General features: G+C 44.3%; 1 protein-coding gene across 2 annotated transcripts in view; it reads right to left on the reverse strand.

Moving 5' to 3' along the window:
• Positions 1–544: 544 nt before the first annotated feature.
• Positions 545–24241, reverse strand: part of LOC124114446 (protein FAM43A-like) — a 46819-nt gene continuing 23122 nt past the window's right edge. The window contains exons 2-3 of one of the 2 annotated variants that reach the window (XR_007218832.1): positions 1158–3910; positions 545–1043 (exon numbers count right to left, since the gene is read on the reverse strand). The gene's annotated coding sequence lies outside the window, so the exon portion shown is untranslated. Of the gene's footprint in view, positions 3911–24241 lie in introns of both variants that reach the window. The other variant, XM_046475009.2, reaches the window with a different exon arrangement.

A 24241-nucleotide genomic window follows, 5' to 3' on the forward strand; every position in this document is an offset into this window, starting at 1 on the left:
AGTGTCAGTGTATCAGGGACAACCTGTATAACACAGTCCATGTGTCAGTGTATCAGGGACAACCTGTATAACACAGTCCTAGTGTCAGTGTATCAGGGACCACCTGTATAACACAGTTCTAGTGTCAGTGTATCAGGGACCACCTGTATAAAACAGTCCTTGTGTCAGTGTATCAGGGACAACCTGTATAACACAGTCCTAGTGCCAGTGTATCAGGGACAACCTGTATAACACAGTCCTTGTGTCAGTGTATCAGGGACCACCTGTATAACCCAGTCCTAGTGTCAGTGTATCAGGGACCACCTGTATAAAACAGTCCTTGTGTCAGTGTCTGGCATCAGTACACAATTCAAACGATAGATAATCCTCAAACTGACATGCCATTGTACACTTCATATGTCATGTATGTTGTTATACACCTCGAAACAATTCGTTCAATACAAGAACACGTTTTCCCACACACAGCAACTAACCAGTATGAGTCAAACAAGTGAAATCACCCCAGGCTTGCCATACTTTGATAAGGCAAAGGGGTGTTTCTGGCTCTTATTTCTGTAGTGACTGGGATAAATGGGGTGATACAGCACCTGTGTGAGTCAAACAAGTGAAATCAGCCCAGGCTTGCCATACTTTGATAAGGCAAAGGGGTGTTTCTGGCTCTTATTTCTGTAGTGACTGGGATAAATGGGGTGATACAGCACCTGTGTGAGTCAAACAAGTGAAATCAGCCCAGGCTTGCCATACTTTGATAAGGCAAAGGGGTGTTTCTGGCTCTTATTTCTGTAGTGACTGGGATAAATGGGGTGATACAGCACCTGTGTGAGTCAAACAAGTGACATCACCCCTGGCTTGCCATACTTTGATAAGGCAAAGGGGTGTTTCTGGCTCTTATTTCTGTAGTGACTGGGATAAATGGGGTGATACAGCACCTGTGTGAGTCAAACAAGTGAAATCAGCCCAGGCTTGCCATACTTTGATAAGGCAAAGGGGTGTTTCTGGCTCTTATTTCTGTAGTGACTGGGATAAATGGGGAGATACAGCACCTGTGTGAGTCAAACAAGTGAAATCAGCCCAGGCTTGCCATACTTTGATAAGGCAAAGGGGTGTTTCTGGCTCTTATTTCTGTAGTGACTGGGATAAATGGGGAGATACAGCACCTGCATATTACACAAACACGTTGACAACCGACGAGAGGTTAGCCAGTGGTTCCAGAACATCAAATTCACAAATCATGACCTATCCCCATGGCTCCGTGACCTTTTGATTATGACCTTTCCCATGGCTCCGTGACCTTTAAATCATGACCTACCCCATGGCTCCGTGACCTACAAATCACGACCCATCCCATGGCTCCGTGACCTATAAACACGACCCATCCCATGGCTCCGTGACCTACAAATCAGACCTATCCAATTGTTCCGTGACCTACAAATAATGACCTACCCCATGGCTCCGTGACCTACAAATCACGACCCATCCCATGGCTCCGTGAGCTACAAATCAGACCTATCCAATTGTTCCGTGACCTACAAATCCTGACCTATCCCATTGTCCCGTGACCTACAAATCATGACCTACCCCATGGCTCCGTGACCTACAAATCATGACCTCCCCCATTGCTCCGTGACCTACAAATCATGACCTACCCCATGGCTCTGTGACCTACAAATTTAAACACGACCCATCCCATAGCTCCGTGACCTACAAATCATGACCTCCCCCATTGCTCCGTGACCTACAAATCATGACCTATCCCATAGCTCCGTGACCTACAAATCATGACCTCCCCCATTGCTCCGTGACCTACAAATCATGACCTTTTCCATAGCTCTGTGACCTACAAATCATGACCTATTCCATTGCTCCGTAAACCTACAATCATGGACATGTCAACAAGTGAACAGTATGAAAGTGTTCAGTCCTTGGAGTGAACCGTCGCGATGAACGGAGTTCCACGGTTGACGCAAGAGTTACTGCCCCTGAGGCTTTTGGTGGAAAACCTTAACACATAATCCTTGTAAAACTGTCATGGACGGACCTTATTGATGACCTGTATCTCAGAATATTGAAAATGAAATCTAAACTTGCTTTTAGGAAAGAAATTATTATTATGTGAATACAAATAAATACGTGACTATCAAAACCCTCTTGATGTACCCGACCTTACACACACCCCCCTTATCTATACCCTCTTAATGAAACCGATCATTCAACTCACAGTGAAGCAATAACCTTTACCATCACATAACCGTATGGCCACGGAGCTAAGATCTTGAACTGTATTACATGAACATATAAGCATCTTTGTATCAATGACACTGTACTTATCATCCGAGTTCTGCTCTTTGACAGCTATAAAAATATACTTCCTCTCCCACCCCACAGAGAGCTGTCCACCAATATGTACAGACTCGTTAACTGGCTGTGTACAAGTTCAGTTATATTGCACAGGGCCAGAATATGTACACACGTTACAAATACAGAATATATTAATTGATCACAACCCTTGAGGGCGAACATCAACAAATGGCATCACATGTTAGTTTTGCAAGCAAATGGACATTGCGATCACACCTTGTGATGGATCAAGAAAATAGAGAACACATTGATCATGAAACAAGCGCCATGTTTAAACTTGTCTACCCGCTACATGCATAGTACATAGTTCTCATAGCTAAATCTGCTTTCGTTATACAGTGAGAGTAAACAAATAATAAACAAAAGTATTAACGACTCAAAATCACAGCGTTATGTTCGAAAACCTTTTGATTTGAAAGTTAAGTGTTAATCAGTGTTAAGCAATTGAGCACAGCCATTAATCCATTTGCGTAGACAGAAATGTCACATTCATCATGATGACCTTGATGAAATAGATAACTACTTATAAGTTACTTAATGTATATGTGTCAAATATTCAGTTTATGAAAGGCTTCCAAACGGCTTCAACTATTTAAAGATTAAATATACCACTCCCCAGACTGAGCGTGATTTATGACGTATCCGTGCATCTACCTTAAATTTATTTTTCCTTAAGGATTAAAACCTATAAACAATCTAAAATATGGTACATATAAATTCGAGATTTCAAATAAGATGAACAACGGTATACAACACTGCGAAAGACAAACCAACATATTGCCTTTTAGATAATAACGATGTTTGAATATTTTACACAAAATAAATATACATATGAACAATGAACAAATAAACATTACATTCATATTATATACAGATGCAGAGTATCAAAACTATCTCTGATGAAAATCAGTTGAAAATCCACAAATGAAAATATTTTGGCAAGTCAACAATCAAATGCTCACAGATGAATCACCAGGGCCAGTTGGTCCAGACATGACATATGTACAATTCTGAAGTCTTAACAATCTACACACAATAGAGGCACACAGATTCGCACGTGCGTGATTTCAACTGTCAATCACATCTTCTGCCTTGTCCCACGTGTACATTTCAACTGTCAATCACGTCTTCGCCTTGTGCAACGTGTACATTTCAACTGTCAATCACGTGTCCCAGGTAAGCACTCATGTAAGTTGTTAGAGCATTTCACAAGCACTGCTGTGGACGACATTCGCCCCGGTCCTATAGTCTCCTATAGTCTCCTGTGGTCTCCTGTGGTCTCCTGTGTACAACGTATACTATTTGTGCGTTTACCCCCGTTTCGACAGCAGCCACACACCTTTCACGGAACAGTAATCTCCATGTTCTCATGGTCAACACATGGTTCCTGTAACTTGTGGCAACATTTGTCGCTGAGGACAGGAAACCATTATCCCACAGAAGTGAAGGTCAGGCGCAACGTCTAGGTCAAGGTCAAGGTCAGGCACAACGTCGAGGTCAATGTCAAGGTCAGGCACAACGTCAAGGACACTGTATAAGGTAGGATTGCGATCTGAAAATAGACAAAACAACATGCGTCAAACAAGCAAGAAATACATTCACTTCATTCCTTTGATATTTTCCTTCATGCCAGACACCAGAACATACATAACATAACACTCCTGAGTGATTCTACCAGACAGTTTGTTGTGTGCGGTATTCACAACGTAAACATTGTCCACTGTTCACAGTGTTTTGCATAAATTACAAGTCATATCGCACGTGTTTGGAGCACTTCAGGCTGAGGGACATGTCTTGAATGATGCTACTTCCTGACGCAACTTCCGCCAAAACGGTGAGGTGAGGTGAGTGAGTGAGTGAGTGAGTATGATTTTACGCCGCTTTTAGCAATATTCCAGCAATATCACGGCGGGGACACCAGAAATGGGCTTCACACATTGTACCCATGTCGGAAATCGAACCCGGGTCTTCGGCGTGACGAGCGAACGCTTTAACCACTAGGCTACCCAACCGCCCCTGAGGTGAGGTGAGGTGAGGTGAGGTGAGACGAAGTGAGGTGAGGTGAGGTGAGATGAGGTGAGGTGACTTATATCGCGACGTGCTTGCACGTGTGTGTGTGTGACGGCTTGTACTCGTCCGGACAGATGTCGATTTTTCATAGTGCTAGTCTACTGAGATACAATGTTTGTTTGTTGTTCAACGCCGCATTCAGCAATATTCCAGCTATATGACGGCGGTATGTAAATAATCGAGTCTGGACGAGACAATCCAGTGGTTGACATCACAAGCATCGATCCATGCAATTGACATGCGATGACATACATCAGCCAAATCAGCGAGCCTGACCACCCGATCCCGTTAGTCGCCTCTTACGACAAGCATAGTCGCCTTTTACGACCTATTCTATCCCGGATCTTCACATGCTGAGATACCATACCGCAGTTTAACATGAATACCCCACTCAAAAGCAGTATACTGATACCGAGACGACCAGGCATTGTTTTAGCCCCATAATGATGAGCGCCAGACAGGGTAACAGCAAGTACCATCTTTTAACGTCTTTGGTATGGCGCGGCCGGGGATCGAACCCCGGACCTTCCGCTCTCCGGCCGGACGCTCTACCATTAGACCACGGAGGCGTCCCAGTACGATGTTCTCTACTTATCGAAGAAGGTGTAATCCAAAATATAACATGTGTTACATTCGTTTCAAAACATTACAGAAAGGACACAGTCATAATAGACGTCTCAGCCAGAACGACTTGATATATCTGGCGAGGACTGATATATATCAGCATATATCAGCTATGGACGACTCGCAACAAGCATCAACGCTAGTGGGAATAAGTCGACATCTGCGTCCATTCTAAGACATGCTTGTGGTCAGATGTGACGTCAAAGGCACCACGTGATGGAACTCGGGACGCCGCGTGATCGAATGTGAGAGTTAAGTGAGGCCACGCCCAATGGTGCTGCTGTAACGCCAGTGTACAGTGTGTTGACATACTGAGACTGTGTGTGGATGTGCGTGACTTCCTGGCGCCGACGGGGATGTGAGGGATCTCGAATCCTCCTCTTGAGACTGGCCGACGCAAGGGACGACCTTGCCACCGCCCCAGCTGTCCGCATTAGCCAGGATTCTCTGTATTAAATCAACTGCCCTCACTAGTCAGAGTTATCTGTATTCAATCAACTGTCCGCATTAGCCGGGGTTATCTGTATTAAAATCAACTGTCCGTTTTAGCCAGGGTTCTCTGTATCAAATCAACTGTCCGCAATAGCCAGGGTTCTCTCTATTCAATCAGCTGTCGGCACTAGCCAGGGTTCTTTGTATTCAATCAACTGTCCGCACTGGCTAGGGTTCTTTATATTTAATCAACTGTCCGCATTACCCAGGGGTCTCTGTATTAAATCAACTGTCCGCTTTAGCCAGGGTTCTCTATATCAAATCAACTGTCCGCAATTGCCAGGGTTCTCTCTATTCAATCAGGTGTCCGCACTAGCCAGAGTTCTCTCTTATCAATTATTTACTGATAGATTTCGTCTGATACGTGAAGCCACGAAAACCCAATGATAAGTTTTTTGTTGCTGTGGCCCTTCATGTAAATAACAAGAAGGCCTGAACAAGTAAGTGGCTGTGTATATAATTGGTTTTCATAACTATGTCTGTATACACACTGACAGTGTTCAGGGTTATCAGAGGGACCGCAACGTACTGTACAGAGTAGTCTCCCTTCACGTACCAGGATCCCCTGGTAGTGGTGCAAACCAAAGATTCTATTTTCTCGTGTGGCTTGGTGTCTTTAATGACCAAGTCACATGTCGGCGACCTGTACATGATCTAGTATGGACCAGACAAACCAGTGACTGATATTGCGAGCATGTTTATGAATCAAGGCGTTCGCGAAAAGGTGAGTGAGTGAGAACGCATCAGTACCCACACGTCTTCACGAGCAGCTAATATTATCGCCATGTTGACATCAAGGAACTACAGACAGCATGTTTCATTGACCCCGAGCCATGCACTGGAGCACATCACTCAAGACAGCCTCAATGTGGCGGCAACCAAGTCAGTCAGTCTCGGCTAATCCTTCTCTTGTGGGTTAAGGAGCTGTATGTTAAGGTTGACGTCCGCCTGTCAGCAATGAGACAGGATTATGACAGAGGAAGCTAAAAATAACCCCTCGTCGCCATAAATATAGTTGTTTGGTCAACACGTAAGATTGCAAGTGTTGCCACACAGACACATGCGGGCCACACCGCGGGCTGAGTGTTATACGTGCATGTGTGCGTTACATATATATATATATATGTTTCAAAACTCACACACGTGTATACATACTATTCAAACTTTGATAGGGGTAATCAGATATGTCAATCTAATTCAGTATCAACGACAAATATTATGAAAATCACGGTTACGTCCGTGTACCATGAAGGCTACAGAATTGTACACAGGTATGTTTAAGCCTACAGTAATGTACACAGGTATGTTGAAGGCTACAGAATTGTACACATGAATGTTTAAGGCTAAAGTATTGTACACGGGCATGTTGAAGGCTAAAGTATTGTACACGGGTATGTTGAAGGCTACAGAATTGTATACATGTATGTTGACGGCTTCAGTAATGTACACATGTATGTTGACGACTACAGTAATGTACACAGGTATGTTGACGGCTACATTATTGTATACAGGAATGTTGAAGGCTACAGTAATGTATACAGGTATGTTGACGGCTACAGTAATGTGCACAGGTATGTTGACGGCTACAGTAATGTACACATGTATGTTGACGGCTACAGTAATGTACACATGTATGTTGACGGCTACAGTAATGTACACATGTATGTTGACGGCTACAGTAATGTGCACAGGTATGTTGACGGCTACAGTAATGTACACATGTATGTTGACGGCTACAGTAATGTACACATGTATGTTGACGGCTACAGTAATGTACACATGTATGTTGACGGCTACAGTAATGTACACAGGTATGTTGACGGCTACAGTAATGTACACATGTATGTTGACGACTACAGTAATGTACACAGGTATGTTGACGGCTACATTATTGTATACAGGAATGTTGAAGGCTACAGTAATGTACACATGTATGTTGACGGCTACAGTAATGTACACATGTATGTTGACGGCTACAGTAATGTACACAGGTATGTTGACGGCTACAGTAATGTGCACAGGTATGTTGACGGCTACAGTAATGTACACATGTATGTTGACGGCTACAGTAATGTACACAGGTATGTTGACGGCTAAAGTAATGTACACATGTATGTTGACGGCTACAGTAATGTACACATGTATGTTGACGGCTACAGTAATGTACACAGGTATGTTGACGGCTACAGTATTGTATACAGGAATGTTGAAGGCTACAGTAATGTACACATGTATGTTGACGGCTACAGTAATGTACACATGTATGTTGACGGCTACAGTAATGTGCACAGGTATGTTGACGGCTACAGTAATGTACACATGTATGTTGACGGCTACAGTAATGTACACATGTATGTTGACGGCTACAGTAATGTACACATGTATGTTGACGGCTACAGTAATGTACACAGGTATGTTGACGGCTACAGTATTGTACACAGGTATGTTGACGGCTACAGTATTGTACACAGGTATGTTGACGGCTACAGTATTGTACACAGGTATGTTGACGGCTACAGTATTGTACACAGGTATGTTGACGGCTACAGTAATGTACACAGGTATGTTGACGGCTAAAGTAATGTACACATGTATGTTGACGGCTACAGTAATGTACACATGTATGTTGACGGCTACAGTATTGTACACAGGTATGTTGACGGCTACAGTATTGTACACAGGTATGTTGACGGCTACAGTAATGTACACATGTATGTTGACGGCTACAGTAATGTACACATGTATGTTGACGGCTACAGTATTGTACACAGGTATGTTGACGGCTACAGTATTGTACACAGGTATGTTGACGGCTACAGTATTGTACACGGGTATGTTGGAGGCTGCAGTAATGTACACAGGTATGTTGGAGGCTACAGTAATGTACACAGGTATGTTGAAGGCTACAGTAATGTACACAGGTATGTTGAAGGCTACAGTTATGTACACAGGTATGTTGACGGCTACAGTAAAGTACACGGGTATATTGAAGGCTACAGTATTGTACACGGGTATGTTGAAGGTTACGGTATTGTACAAGGGTATTCAAAGGTGACATTGCTTTGTGCTATTTAAATCACTCGTAAAATTCGAGCCGGTGTTGCTTCAATAAAACGATAAAGTTACTTCTTTATGTAATATACGCCGACATGTACAGGAATAGACTCCAGAAGTAGCGAATGACATGACATGTTATCGCGAGATGTCAGCAATATTATTGTTAACGCATTCTTGGGGCCGGGTACTGTTTTGCGATATGACACAACTCATTAATTCTTAGTAAGCGATCTTGTAAGAATGTGGTCGGTCACTCAGGGGAGTCACATGGCCCAAGGGAAGTAATAATGATAGTTTCAATGTGACATATCATGAGTGTGTGGTTTGGGTTCGGCGCTTAATACGGTGGCACGGCCAGACTTGACTAAAGGTTTTCATCAGGGCCACGGCATTAAAAATGTTCATGTTGATGGGATTTCACTCTACCAGACGATCCTGCAACGACTAAGGGACGCAAATCTGCACATTGACAGTGACAGAGGCAATGGATGACCCGTACACCCGCGGATGGTTCAGACTCCCCATAATAAGGACGCAAAGGCAGTGCAGTGGTATCTTTTCAGCCACAAAGACAGTGCAGTGGTATTTATTCAGACATATATGTCCGCAGTGTTATCTGTTCACACACAAAGGCAGTGTAGTGCAGTGGTATCTGTTCAGACACAAATAGATTGCAGTGGTATGTGTTCAGACACAAATAGATTGCAGTGTTATCTGTTCAGACATAAATGCCCGCAGTGTTATCTGTTCAGACACAAATAGATTGCAGTGTTATCTGTTCAGACATATATGCCCTCAGTGTTATCTGTTCAGACACAAATAGATTGCAGTGTTATCTGTTCAGACACAAATAGATTGCAGTGTTATCTGTTCAGACACAAAGGCAATGCAGTGGTATCTGTTCAGACACAAAGGCAGTGCGCTGGTATCTGTTCAGACACAAAGGCATTGCAGTGGTATCTGTTCAGAGACAAAGGCATTGCAGTGGTATCTGTTCAGACACAAAGGCAGTGCAGTGGTAACTGTTCAGACACAAAGGCAGTGCAGTGGTATCTGTTCAGACACAAAGACAGTGCAGTGGTATTTGTTCAGGCATTTGCCTGCAGTGGTATCTGTGCAGACATATATGTCCGCAGTGGTATCTGTTCAGACACAAAGACAGTGCAGTGGTATCTGTTCAGACACAAAGACAGTGCAGTGGGCTCTGTTCAGACACAAAGACAGTGCAGTGGTATCTGTTCAGACACAAAGACAGTGCAGTGGTATCTGTTCAGACACAAAGACAGTGCAGTGGGCTCTGTTCAGACACAAAGACAGTGCAGTGGTATCTGCTCAGACACAAAGACAGCACAGTGGTATCTGCTCAGACACAAAGACAGTGCAGTGGTATCTGCTCAGACACAAAGACAGTGCAGTGGTAACTGTTCAGACACAAAGGCAGTGCAGTGGTATCTGTTCAGACACAAAGACAGTGCAGTGGTATTTGTTCAGGCATTTGCCTGCAGTGGTATCTGTGCAGACATATATGTCCGCAGTGGTATCTGTTCAGACACAAAGACAGTGCAGTGGTATCTGTTCAGACACAAAGACAGTGCAGTGGGCTCTGTTCAGACACAAAGACAGTGCAGTGGTATCTGTTCAGACACAAAGACAGTGCAGTGGTATCTGCTCAGACACAAAGACAGTGCAGTGGGCTCTGTTCAGACACAAAGACAGTGCAGTGGTATCTGCTCAGACACAAAGACAGCACAGTGGTATCTGCTCAGACACAAAGACAGTGCAGTGGTATCTGCTCAGACACAAAGACAGTGCAGTGGTATCTGCTCAGACACAAAGACAGTGCAGTGGTATCTGCTCAGACACAAAGACAGGGCAGTGGTATCTGCTCAGACACAAAGACAGTGCAGTGGTATCTGCTCAGACACAAATGCCTGCAGTGCAAGCTGGGAATAATTCTGCCCACATCGCACCTGTCAACACCTTCTGTAGGCTAGATAAATCGCTACCAAAGTGACAACGCTGACAGACAGGGACAGCGGCAGAAAACAGATCACTTTGTCAACTGGGGGCATGTCAAAACGATTCTATCTTAAACAACAGCCTTGCGCCCTGCCTTAGAAGCTATACAGCATTAAGGCCAGCTTGGATTAGTTTCATAACACATCTGCCTGTGTGACAAATGACGCATGGCTTTATGTCATGAAACGTTTGAGATGACCCTTCAGGATGTTCTTCCTTGGCCTGGGGGGAAATGACTGGCAATAAGTTTACGAGCCAATCAGAACGGTCAAAGCATCTTGGTGACGGATGACGCTTCCGTGGGGTAAGGGACATGTCACCTTCTGGAGTCTCAACAGAGCTGCAGGTCAGGCTGTTGCTAGGCGACTGGCCTTGACTCCGCCCATGACGCAAACCAACAGTACGTTGACTGGGCTGACTTGTGGCTCTAGCGGGGATCCCGTTCCTTCTGCTTCCAGGCGATGATGTCGGGAATGTTAAGACAGAGATGAACAATAGGACGATCTCTGATCGGAGTATTACAAACTGCAAACACTTATATATGTTGTTCGATTTCAGTTTTTCAAGACAAAATCTAAAGGAAAGGTTATAAGGAATGTGGCAAAGTTGGAAACAAAGTTCTTAAACACCTTAAGCTGAACATGGAGGTTTTGTTTCTTTGTTGTTTAACGCCGCACTCAGCAATGTTCCAGCTATATGACGGCGGTCTGTAAATAATCGAGTCTGGACCAGATAATCCAGTGATTGATATCATGAGCATCGATCCATGCAATAAGGATTTGATGACATTCATCAACCAAGTCAGCGAGCCTGACCACCCGATCCTGTTAGTCGCCTCTTACGAAATGCATAGTTGCCTTTTACGGCAAGCATTGGCCCTAAAGACCTATTCTACCCCGGATCTTCACGGGGGGAGACAAGTATGGGTTGCTGAAGACCTATTCTACCCCGGATCTTCATGGAGGGTGACAAGTATGGGTTGCTGAAGACCTATTCTACCCCGGATCTTCACGGAGGGAGACAAGTATGGTTTGCTGAAGATCAATTGTACCCCGGATTTTCACGGGTCCATCTAATAATGAGTTAAAGTCTTCCTGATTTTAAAATGGATTCTAAGAACACGCGGGTTTGTATCTTTTTCGAAATTATTGAAAAAATGTTCAGCGCAGCTGTTCGATATGAAGACTAGTAAGAGTATGTGTTATTTACTTGAGAAGTATCTTGTGCCTCGCGAAGACGGTTGCTGACGTTTAATCAACTCATTAAAAGAATATTTGCGCGTACGGCCCTTATAGATATAAACTTGCCCATTCGTCACGCCGTGTTTCTGATAAGATTCTGAGAGAATTTCTTGCACAAGTTTTATGCTTGAGACAAAGGCACGAACATTATACCAATGCTTCAGATTTTCTACATTTTTCACAATTTTGATATTTGTTTTCACTTATGTAAAAAAACAACCGCAATAACCAAATCGGAGCCCTATAAAAACAGACCTAAAAGTATTTCGAGAGTTCATGGCCCGCATACTGACGCAGTGGTATGGGTTCAATCACCAGTCATGGAACTACTGTGACCTTAACCGTCAAGGTCAATGGGATGTATGTTGCTTTTTATTGCCAAACACATGAACGTCCAACTGATGGGCTTAACACAAGACAGCCAAACACAGTCTCCACATGAACGTCCAACTGATGGGCTTAACACAAGACAGCCAAACACAGTCTCCACATGAACGTCCAACTAATGGGCTAAACACAAGACCTCCAAACACAGTCTCCCTATGTACGTCCAACTGATGGGCTAAACACAAGACCTCCAAACACAGTCTCCCTATGAACGTCCAACTGATGGGCTTAACACAAGACTTCCAAACACAGTCTCCCTATGAACGTCCAACTGATGGGCTTAACACAAGACCTCCAAACACATCTATTGAGGATAAGTGTTCATATATTGAGTATGCTGCACCTACAAAGTATTGAGTTTACTGCACCTACAGAGTATGGAGTTTGCTGCACCAACAGTGCATGGAGTTTTCTGCACCAACAGAGTATGGAGTTTACTGCACCAACAGAGTATGGAGTTTGCTGCACCAACAGAGTATGGAGTTTACTGCACCAACAGAGTATGGAGTTTGTGTTGCGCATTAAGCATCAATGGGGGAGTCCAGTTAGTTCGATCACAGATTAAAAAACACTTTTTTGTTACTGCGTGTAAGCTTGATGTTGTACGGAAGTACACATTGACACAGGGCTATGACTTTCACCTCTACAACCATGGTGCGGCGTTGACAAACAAATAATTGTAACTAAGTAGACTTGTGTCCGGGGCAGGACTCCGAACAGCGCCCCAGACAACTGTGGCCACCAGGGCCAGCGACCACACTTCACTTGTATATCCCCACCATGACCTACCAACACAGTGACATGCGAGTCTTGTATCTTCTACTGATGGTTGCCGCTGTATGCTGCAATCAGTTACCTGTCAAATCCTGGGGAACCCCATACAAGCCATGTCCCTGAAGCCATAGCGGAATAACACAGCAACAAAATACACATTAACACTGACAAATAACCACGTAAAATATTGACTCATTACCCCAGTGGGAGTGAGATGAACCGGGTGACCTTGACCTTAGGCGCCCAGTAGGCGATGGAGATAAATGACTTTGTCAACCCATTTTGTCAACAAGGCGGATTTACAAGGAAATGTGTTCAGTGATGCATTGTCAATTTTACTACATTTAAAAATATTGGGATGTGGATTCTGGCTTATGTGCATTCTCGAATCACATTCTATTCACTGGAAATGGAGGTTGGTTATTTGTGTTTACTTGAACAGACAGATGTGTCACGGTGTATGGTGTAGGACACTGCGTAGTGTCTATACGTTGATGTATCACGGTGTATGGTGTATAGTGTAGGACACTGCGTAGTGTCCATACGTTGAAGTATCACGGTGTATGGTGTATAGTGTATAGTGTAGGACACTGCGTAGTGTCTGTACGTTGATGTATCACGGTGTATGGTGTATAGTGTATAGTGTAGGACACTGCGTAGTGTCTGTACGTTGATGTATCACGGTGTATGGTGTATAGTGTAGGACACTGCGTAGTGTCCATACGTTGAAGTATCACGGTGTATGGTGTATAGTGTATAGTGTAGGACACTGCGTAGTGTCTGTACGTTGATGTATCACGGTGTATGGTGTATAGTGTATAGTGTAGGACACTGCGTAGTGTCTGTACGTTGATGTATCACGGTGTATGGTGTATAGTGTAGGACACTGCGTAGTGTCTATACGTTGATGTATCACGGTGTATGGTGTAGAGTGTATAGTGTAGGACACTGCGTAGTGTCTGTACGTTGATGTATCACGGTGTATGGTGTATAGTGTAGGACACTGCGTAGTGTCTATACGTTGAAGTATCACGGTGTATGGTGTATAGTGTATAGTGTAGGACACTGCGTAGTGTCTGTACGTTGATGTATCACGGTGTATGGTGTATAGTGTAGGACACTGTGTAGTGTCTATACGTTGATGTATCACGGTGTATGGTGTAGAGTGTAGGACACTGCGTAGTGTCTATACGTTGATGTATCACGGTGTATAGTGTAGGACACTGCGTAGTGTCTGTACGTTGATGTATCACGGTGTATGGTGTATAGTGTATAGTGTAGGACACTGTGTAGTGTCTATATGTTGATGTATCAGGGTGTATGGTGTATAGTGTATAGTGTAGGACACTGCGTAGTGTATGTACGTTGATGTATCACGGTGTATACTGATAGACACTGCGTTGTACCTATACATTGTTGAGATTTTTGTTTTGAGTAGATGACATCAATCATGCACGGAGCTTCTCGCTGTGTAGTTACACCAACATTTGGGTACCCGGGTCGGGTGGGTACTGAGTAGGCCCAGGGTACCCACAGGACTACCCGGACCCGTTGTTAGTCACGTGATATATTGTTTATTGACAAAAATTATCTAGAACTCTATGGTTACACTACAAGTCACTAATGTTCACATTTCTTTCTTACTATGCACTCATTCCTTGTGATTTTTCATATGGTTGAATAAAGATATAACTTAATTCAACTTCAGTGTATGAATGACCAGATTGTTTAATACATGTATCTGAATACCATTTGCTAGGGCTATTCTAAAAATGTTCCCGATCGGACATTTTGAGACATCTCCTGAGACCTACAGCGGGTACCCGGGTAGGGTCGGGTAATAGGGGGATGAGGGGTTGGGGGTGGGGGTGGGGGGTCCTTATCCGGGTAGTAAATGTGGACTCGTCCCAGCCCTCGTGAGTGGTACTTTGCTACTAATGCACTACTAACAAAAATTACCCCTGTGAGAATGGACCAGTGTCTTCTGACAAGCGATCGCTTCAACTACTACGAAACAATCACCTCACGCGAGCACGCACGCACGCACGCACGCACACAGTCTGTGAATGTTCTTTAGGGACGACTGAGCAACTCGTTATTCCACAGCAACATCAACAGCAACACAGTGGCAGGTCGCCATGAAACGATCTGCGTGTTTGTCAACCCCATGGACATGTATGTATCTGTGATGCTACACGTCATCTTCTGTGAACAACATCTTCTGTGAACAACATCTTCTGTGAACAACATCTTCTGTGAAAATACTCGAAACAAGATGGCAGATTCAAGTCACCTTGTATTGCCACTTTCTGACCTCGTAAATTTCTCCAAACTGTAATCGAACTGAGAGTTATATATTCTGCATGGATGCTCCGCTGCCGGCGAAGCATGACGCCTAAAGTACATTGACAGGTTTAACATACCAAGGGGAAGGTCAACTGAAGGCCGCTTATGGTGTTATTACGTCAGCTACTGCGACGTTTATCATAGATACCACTGGAAGTTAGTGAGTGAACACAGATTAATTTTCGAGTAAGCATCATTCCATTTTATTTTTTATTTTCGCGCACAGCACTATACCAGATATCACTGTACCTCACTGCATGGTACTGTACTATATTACATTGCATCTGTGTGTCTGAGAAACTCAACTTGGACAGAAATCCTAGTTCTGGGTTTAGAACAATGACCGAGTCTCCTTTTTTTAATAAATCCATATGGAGTAGGCTGAGCCGTATGGGTTCAGGTTGTCTGTCTTGCTTTCAATAGTTCGTAGAAACCCCTTGCAGAGAAGCTAATTGTGTTTCGCTTAACTGATTATGACTTGGAGCGTGAACGGTTATAGATTCCACCTCTCGAAGTTCAACGGGGTGATTATTTAGGGTTCAGGGTTCAGGGTTCAATTCATCCGAACAACTGGGAAATACGTGCATGAGTTCCACTGACGGCGACAAAGCAGACAGGACAAGGAAATGTTCACAGACCTAAAATACTGAACTTGGACATACAACTCTGGTCGTTCAACTTGCTGGGGCTTGTGTCACTGTGCATTTGATTTTGATAAATAACGAATTAATGTTATTGAGCATGACAACGTTGATATTCTCACGATGGTGAACAAATGGCACCGCAATAAACCTTGTGTCATTTATTATAAACCTACTGCCACTTTAGCCTATTGTATTGAAGCCATCTTCCTATCTCGTCATAACCACTTGGGAGGTTTTACGTTGTGCTTGAAGACCTTATCTCTGGTATGAGGTTTTACTTTTTCCAAGTAGGACCTGGTGAGCTGTGTAACCGATCAACTTTGGGCATTGTGTTTCAAATGTCCAACTCTAAAATCGAAACCTGTCAGTATAGATGACGGGAATCGAACCTGCAGTCTCACATAACGTGTAAAGTTTTGTAACCCATTGTTCTTTCACTGTCACCGGAACGGGTGATAATTTCTGTCCAATTTTACGTTATGACCTCACATACCACGTGGAATAAAACCGCGACGCGAGCACGAAATTCACGTGGAGCGACTGCTTTCAGTCCCGTTCCTGCACACGAACATGTTTTTACAATTGCCCCGTTATTACGCGCCACATGGAGATTGGATTTTTGGTTTAAACTAAACTCTTTTGTCGGTTCATAAACCAGAGAAAGCACTAACCCTTGGGTTTGGTTAAAAATATAAACATTCGGGAGTCGGGAAATCCCCTCCGTCGTGTTTACATTTTCAAACAAAACCTGGGAGGCGTGTTTTCTCCAATACGTAAAACTCCTTGTGCTGCAGACTCGCCTGTCACTCACTGCTGTTGTCTGCTTGGTTCTGTTGGTCTGCGGGACTGTTCATATACTCATGGACATATATAAAGCAACACGGAAACTGTGACGATAAATCCGCTCAATCACTAGCCATGTTCTGACAGACAAGGATTTCCGCGGGTTTTTTCAGATGACGAAAGAACATTGCTGGCGGAACATACACCTTGGCGTTCCATTATTTCTTCACGTCAGTATATGCAGCCGATCACGTGATGTTGCTAATGTCGTAACTCAAAGGTGTTGACACACTGTGTAAACAATGGGAGAGGTGTGTACACACTTCTAGGCTATTGCGACCCTCGGATCATTTCATATCTATTTTGCCACGTAATCACCGAATGCCCGACAGATTGACACCATATATTTTATGCTTTAATATCTGTAAGAGCAACAACGGCCGTATTTGTCTGAGAAATAGTTCCAGAGAAAAAACTCACGGTTCTGAGCTTTCATTCAGCGTCTTCCAAACATTGGTTATTATCTAACTCAACAACCTCTCTGTCAGGCGTTTGATTGAGTATAATGCAAATGCCTGTCGCTTTCACGGACAATCCTATCTGTCTTGCAACAAACTATCACATTTCCAGATCACCAGCAGTAGCTTTGCGGCATATTGTCGCAAAATATGAATATCTATGTTTACCAAATTGACAAATGAATTCGGAACGTAATGTGATGACAATTGCTAGAAGCGGGTGTTTAATGTTGGTTGCAAAGCCATGTGGTGACAGGGGGATTTGTTGCCCAGTGTTTGATCCCGTTATGACAGCGCGTCGTGTCACGTGACGTGTTCAGATGCGCCTGTACAAACAGCTGATTGATGATTGGTCAGAATTATACTCCTAACACGGACATTGGGTGGAATGTAAACTGTAACTCAACATGAGTGAGATGAGTTTAGCCAGCGTTAGAAATTGGCACTAGTTCTGTAGTCCTTGCCAAACCGTCCAATAGTTAAGGTATCATAAGGACCAGTAGAAATTTGACATTTTAAAGATTTTGTTATGTTATCATTATAACATATATATATATTTCGATCGCTGTTTGAACGCCGCTTTGAACAGTATATATGACGGCCTGTCAGCTTAATGTGGGAGGAAAACCCGTAGTGATGCAGGCCTCGGACCCACGAGCATGGGTATGGTGCTGACAAACCTAGAAACATACAGGGGCATCTGGGTTAAAATAGGTCTTCAGCAACCCCTGCTTGCCGTTAGAGGCGACTTTGTTTGTCGTTAGAGGCGACTAACGGGATCGGGTGGTCAGGCTTGCTGACTTGGTTGATGCAGACTCGATTATTTACAGACCGCCGTCATATAGCTTGAATATTGCTTAGTGTGGAGTAATACAACAAACAAACAAACAAACCCGGTGAATAGTGAGCGAATAAGACCATCATTCATTACACCAGCCTGAGTATACCAACATATACGGGGGCGGAGTGGGCAAGCGGTCAAAAGCACCGTGCTAGCAAGCACCAGGTGCTGAGATCGTATCCGCAAGTGACCGGGTTGTTATTCAGCCTTGGGAACAACAATGTTTACAGGTCTTTACAGTGTTGTCACTACCCCTAGTGTACAGTACATACACCCTGTGCACTAAAATGAAACGTACTCGTCCGATGGCAGATGACCAGATGGTGGAAACACGAATACGTACAGACACCCGAAACACAAGTGTCAAAATGTGTAGTGTCCCTGGGCATGTGACTTTGTTCACATGTGCCTCTGTTCACCCATCAGGGAGTGGGTACCCGATATGTGAGGTGTTAGTAAAAACCCTCCAGCGCCCCCTGGGCGGCTGAGGTTATATACTCCCAAGGGAGTTGAGAATGATAATTGGAATGCAAACGCATCCACTGGTCGGGGATCACATAAAACCTCTTTGAGCAGATACTAGTACCTGGACACCAGCGGTATATAAATGTATGGTCTGATGTATGTGTAGTTTCTAAAGAGAATACTAAAAGATCAGCCAGGATCGCCACATACGACACTAAACTTCATCGTCTGAGTGAGTGAGTGAGTGAGTTGGGTTTAACGCCGTTTTTAACAGTATTCCAGTTATATCACGGCGTGTCAGCTTAATGTGGGAGGAAAGCCTGAAGTGATGCAGGTCTCAGACGTTTACCACTTCGGTGAAACCCACGAGCACGGGTATGATGCTGACAAAACCCACAATCGAACCCACAATCATAGGTTTCTGGCGTGCCCAAGGGACGCAACTCTGCACAGCGAATCGTGGCGCCTTAGACGGCTGGGCCACACGTGCCCCCCTTCATCGTCTGAAAGGTGAAGGTAGCATGTGTCTGTAGGTCACGGTCAGATAGTATTTCCGGCTGAGTGGTTACAGAGAATGCAGTGACGACCACGTTCTGCCAAGTGGTTACAGAGAATGCAGTGACGACCACGTTGTGTCGAAGTTGTTACAGAGAATGCAGTGACGACCACGTTCTGTCCAAGTGGTTACAGAGAATGCAGTGACGACCACGTTGTGTCCAAGTGGTTACAGAGAATGCAGTGGCGACCACGTTCTGTCCAAGTGGTTACAGAGAATGCAGTGGCGACCACGTTCTGTCCAAGTGGTTACAGAGAATGCAGTGACGACCACGTTCTGTCCAAGTGGTTACAGAGAATGCAGTGACGACCACGTTCTGTCCAAGTGGTTACAGAGAATGCAGTGACGACGACGTTCTGTCCAAGTGGTTACAGAGAATGCAATGACGACCACGTTCTGTCCAAGTGGTTACAGAGAATGCAGTGACGACCACGTTGTGTCGAAGTGGTTACAGAGAATGCAGTGACGACCACGTTCTGTCCAAGTGGTTACAGAGAATGCAGTGACGACCACGTTGTGTCGAAGTGGTTACATTAGTGTGGTTATATCAGGTTACTCAGTGGACTCAAGGAGCGGCAGTCGGTGCAGGATGACGCCCGGCGCTCACAACGCCCCGGGGGATGTAAGTTCTTATCGTTGACAAATGTGACGGAGAAGAGACAAAAACAGACTTCTCAAGATCAAACAAATGCCATCAGACATATATTGCTTCAATAACATGTGCATGTCATAAACACTCCCACATCACTTGGCCGAGATGCTTTAACCGACAGCGTGGCTTTCAGGGGCGTGTAAACCGTTTACACAGAGAGGTTTCTTAAAAAAAAGTTTATTTCATAGAGCGAGTTGTCATACCCCTTGGAGAATTCAGGGTTCATCGGGCCATCGAGGTTTCGCCATTGTTGCTCTAAGGTGACGTTCAGTGGAACAACTGATGGACCGCCCCTTCAGTTCTGCGATCAGTGGAACAACTGATGGACCGCCCCTCCAATTCTGCAATCAGTGGAACAACTGATGGACCGTCTTCCAGTTTTGCAATCAGCGGAACTACTGATAGACCATGGTATCAGAATATCACCACAGTTCTGCAATCAGTGGAACTACTGGTGGACCGTGGTATCACAATATCACCCCAGTTCTGCAATCAGTGGAACTACTGGTGGACCGTGGTATCACAATGTCACCCCAGTTCTGCAATCAGTGGAACTACTGGTGGACGGTGGTATCACAATATCACCCCAGTTCTGCAATCAGTGGAACTACTGGTGGACCGTGGTATCACAATGTCACCCCAGTTCTGCAATCAGTGGAACTACTGGTGGACGGTGGTATCACAATATCACCCCAGTTCTGCAATCAGTGGAACTACTGGTGGACCGTGGTATCACAATGTCACCCAAGTTCTGCAATCAGTGGAACTACTGGTGGACGGTGGTATCACAATGTCCCCCAGTTCTGCAAACACTGGAACTACTGGTGGACCATGGTATCACAATGTCCCTCCAGTTCTGCAATCACTGGAAAGACTGGTGGACCATGGTATCACAATGTCACCCCAGTTCTGCAATCAGCGGAACTACTGGTGGACCATGGTATCACAATATCACCCCAGTTCAGCAATCAGTGGAACTACTGGTGGACCATGGTATCACAATGTCCCTCCAGTTCTGCAATCACTGGAAAGACTGGTGGACCATGGTATCACAATGTCACCCCAGTTCTGCAATCACTGGAAAGACTGGTGGACCATGGTATCACAATATCACCCTAGTTCAGCAATCACTGGAACTACTAATGGACCATGGTATCACAATGTCCCCCAGTTCGGCAATCAGTGGAACTACTGATGGACCATGGTATCACAATGTTCCCCAATTCTGCAATCAGTGGAACTACTGATGGACCCTGGTATCACAATGTCCCCCAGTTCTGCAATCAGTGGAACTACTGATGGACCATGGTATCACAATGTCCCCCAGTTCTGCAATCAGTGGAACTACTGATGGACCATGGTATCACAATGTCCCCCAGTTCTGCAATCAGTGGAACTACTGGTGGACCATGGTATCACAGTGTCCCCCAGTTCTGCAATCAGTGGAACTACTGATGGACCATGGTATCACAATGTCCCCCAGATCTGCAATCAGTGGAACTACTGATGGACCATGGTATCACAATATCACCCCAGTTCTGCAATCAGTGGAACTACTGGGGACCATGGTATCACAATATCACCCCAGTTCTGCAATCAGTGGAACTACTGATGGACCATGGTATCACAATATCACCCCAGTTCTGCAATCAGTGGAACTACTGGTGGACCATGGTATCACAATATCACCCCAGTTCTGCAATCAGTGGAACTACTGGTGGACCATGGTATCACAATATCACCCCAGTTCTGCAATCAGTGGAACTACTGATGGACCCTGGTATCACAATATCACCCCAGTTCTGCAATCAGTGGAACTACTGATGGACCCTGGTATCACAATATCACCCCAGTTCTGCAATCAGTGGAACTACTGGTGGACCATGGTATCACAATGTCACCCCAGTTCTGCAATCAGTGGAACTACTGATGGACCCTGGTATCACAATGTCCCTGCAGGTTTACAATCAAATGAACAGCTAGTACTCAATAACAAGAGAGAGTATTTGCTTACTCCATAGAAGTATTTATTTAGCTTTAATAACTTTTATGTAGGTAGCCGCACTTTCAAGTAGGCATGTTTCAATATTGTCTTAGCCACAATTCTCCAATTGTTACATGTAATTGTACAGATCATTATTTCAAAATGCCTCAATGATAGTGAAAGAAGTATTTTATTTATAAATATTTGCTTCCGCAGCCGTCAAATCATCCTTTTCAATCAGAAGTTGTTATTGTTATTTGAAACCTCTAATAAGCCAGCATCAACGTGGAACTACGTGCCAGGTGAACTGTGAACCACCTGGTCGGAGTTTGAAACTTGACAGAAGGCCTCACAACTCAGGTATACTACTGCACAGTTCCGCTCCAGGTTACATGATGCATGTATTGACATGTCGATCTGTACCTGGAGACAAAGACTGAAGGTTTGTAAAATGAGGTGAGGTGAGGTGATATAGGGTTTAATGTCGCGTCCAAGATTATTCCACTTATATAGCAACGTGCATGCACGTATGTGAGGGTGTGGCTGCTTGTACTAGTCCGGAATGATGCCGATGTATAGTGCTAGCTCACTGAGATACCATGCCGCAGTTTAACATGAATACCCCACACAGACACAGTATACTGACTCTGAGCCGACCAGTCCTTGTTTTAGCCCCTCAATGCCGAGCGCCAGACAGGGTAACAACAACTGCCATGTATTCACGTCTTTTGGTATGACGCGGCCGGGGATCGAACCCCGGACCTTCCGATCTCCAGAAGGATGCTCTACCACTTCACCATGGTCGTTTCTAAGGTGGAGAGACGGGGTACCAATTGTTGCTGACTTGTAAAGTGAGTGAGTGAGTATGGTTTTACGCCGCTTTTAGCAATATTCCAGCAATATCACGGCGGGGGACACCAGAAATGGTCTTCACACATTGTACCCATGTCGGGAATCGAACCCGGGTCTTCGGCGTGACGAGCGAACGCTTTAACCACTAGGCTACCCGACCGCCCATGACTTGTAAAGGTACGAACTCAGATCAGTGTACTTACTTAAGACACATAATATCCACCCGTCACAGGAACATGTAATATACTCAGGTCCTCTTAAAATGAGAAATATTCAGCTGCTCTATTTTATGTATGAATGTTGGAAAACGTCAGTGATAATGATGGTAAGTTCTACACGGTGTTAGGTGTAGCTGATCAGAGCTGTATACTGCATTAAACAGTGTACCATGGGTCGATGGCCTACATCTATACTGAATACAGAATATTCACACAGCCTAATTCATGAACTGGGGGAAATGTTACATCAGATACAGCATCAGTCTGTCACCACGTTTCGTGAACGAGCTCTGTTTGATTGTCGCCGAAACTGCTCGTGGATGGTAAGAGGGTCGCATTCTTACAGACAAGCAAACATTCATTTGTCCCTGCAAGGAGCTAATTGATAGCCGTGTTTGACAGATGTGTTTGACAGAGGTGTTTCAAAGTGATGTTTGAGTAACTAAACAAACGCTCACACTAACAATAACGTCTATTTTTATTAAGCAACAAATCTCAACGTTGCATTTAACTGCAGAATTTCTGTCGCATAAGCACAAACACCGTTCACGAGAGTACAAGACATGTAATGGAACCGTTTATGTGCCAAATCATGTAGAACATTATCAGGATTTATATTCCATCGCATAACCACAAACACCGCCCCACGAGTGTATAACACGTGTCATGGAACCGATTATGTAACACATGATATACATCGCTTCTAGTATTTATATTCTGACGCGCACCTGACTGCTTTATTGTTGGGTTTGCTCTTTTTTTCTTTTTTTTTAGGGAGGGTGCGTTAGATGTTGATGGGCATGGTCAGAATGTCCTGCATACGTCGGTAAGATTGTGGTTGGTTGGAGATAGAACGTGAACGACATCTCCTCGTGTTCCCACTTCACTTCATCAACTGGGTCAAAAGCATCACATATCGACTTAACATTCGTGACAAAATAATGAAAAGTGTGTCTGTATCAAGGATTACAAAACAAGGGTTGTATTAAACATGTAGGTGTTTTAAGACTTAAGCAGTCCCAGAGATGGTGATACACGCAACAGTTAAAAACAACAGCCATTTATCACAAGAAGCTATTTGACCTCTCCTCAAAATACACTGACCTATATCCCGACGGCTGAGGAGTGGATTGCTGTCTGCAGGAATGTTGAGGCAGATATTTCCACGCCACACAAAGTATAAACACTCATGGACAAGTGTGTGTGTCTTGAGCAATGAATACTGGGGGCGGATCTCATGCTTCACTGACCACGCCGACTTGAAACAAACGTCCTCTCTCCGTGTCATGGCTCAGCCTGCACTCTTACATTATTACTGTGCGTGTGCTTTTTGTTAAAGCCACACTGAGCAATATTCTAG

Source organism: Haliotis rufescens, unplaced genomic scaffold (genome assembly GCF_023055435.1).
Source record: "Haliotis rufescens isolate VD_foot unplaced genomic scaffold, xgHalRufe1.0.p SCAF_61, whole genome shotgun sequence".
Lineage (NCBI taxonomy): Eukaryota > Metazoa > Mollusca > Gastropoda > Lepetellida > Haliotidae > Haliotis > Haliotis rufescens.